General features: G+C 33.0%; 1 protein-coding gene across 1 annotated transcript in view; it reads left to right on the top strand.

Annotated features, from left to right (window-relative positions):
• The window catches only part of CNOT11 (CCR4-NOT transcription complex subunit 11), a 20,287-nt gene that overhangs the window by 10,363 nt on the left and 9,015 nt on the right, over positions 1 to 909 (top strand). The gene's annotated exons all lie outside the window — the stretch shown is intronic.

The raw sequence follows: 909 nt of genomic DNA, 5'->3' as shown, positions 1-909 counted from the left end.
TAAACTAAACAAAAATATCAATAGAAAAGTGAGAAAAAAAAGTGGGTGAAGAGAGACAGCAGTCAGTATAAGACATGAAAATAAGAATACTTTATAAATCATCAAAGGTTCTGAGGGAGGGAGGAGGGAAAATGAGCTGATACCAAGGGCTCCAGTAGAAAATGCTTTCAAAATGATGATAGAACAAATGTACAAAGGTGCTTGACACAATGGATGTGTGTATGGATTGTGATAAGAGTGGCATGAACTCCAAATAAAGTGATTTAAAAAATAAAACAAAATACCAGTATCAAAAAGTCTGTGGCCAGATGGTTTTACCAGGGGAATTTTAATAAGCATCATTTTATGAAGCAAGTATAATACCAAAGCTGATACCTAAGCCAAGAAAAGACACCACAAGAATTTAAAATTATAGACTGGTATATCGCTTGGTGAATATAGACACTGAGAATTTTAATAAAATTCAAGCCAACAGAATTCAGTAAAGCATTTTTTAAAAACCAAAAATGTTTCAAGTAGAATTCATATCAGGTATGTAAGGATGTTTAATATTAGAAAAGCAATATAATCCACCACGTAAAGGAATAAGAACTATATGGTTATATCGATTGATGGAGAAAAGCCATTTGATAAAATTCAACACCACTCTTGATAAAAAAAATTCAATAAAATAAGAATAGAAGGGAAATTCATCAACATAATAAAGGCCATATGTGTGAAACCATGTCACTTAATGAAGAGAAGTGGAAAACATTCCCCCTTCCAATGAGAACCAGACAGGGTTGCCCTTTATCATCACTCTTATTTAATATAATAATCCTGCATTGGACCTCCACTCAAATACTCCCTCAATGCAAGAATACTTTCTTCTATTAAATTGGCATTCTATGATGCTCACCTTCCCGACAC

Source organism: Echinops telfairi, unplaced genomic scaffold, assembly GCF_000313985.2.
Source record: "Echinops telfairi isolate 266 unplaced genomic scaffold, ASM31398v2 ScPeMD7_7467;HRSCAF=8505_1, whole genome shotgun sequence".
Classification (NCBI taxonomy): domain Eukaryota; kingdom Metazoa; phylum Chordata; class Mammalia; order Afrosoricida; family Tenrecidae; genus Echinops; species Echinops telfairi.
This window is presented reverse-complemented; position numbering and strand designations above follow the sequence as displayed.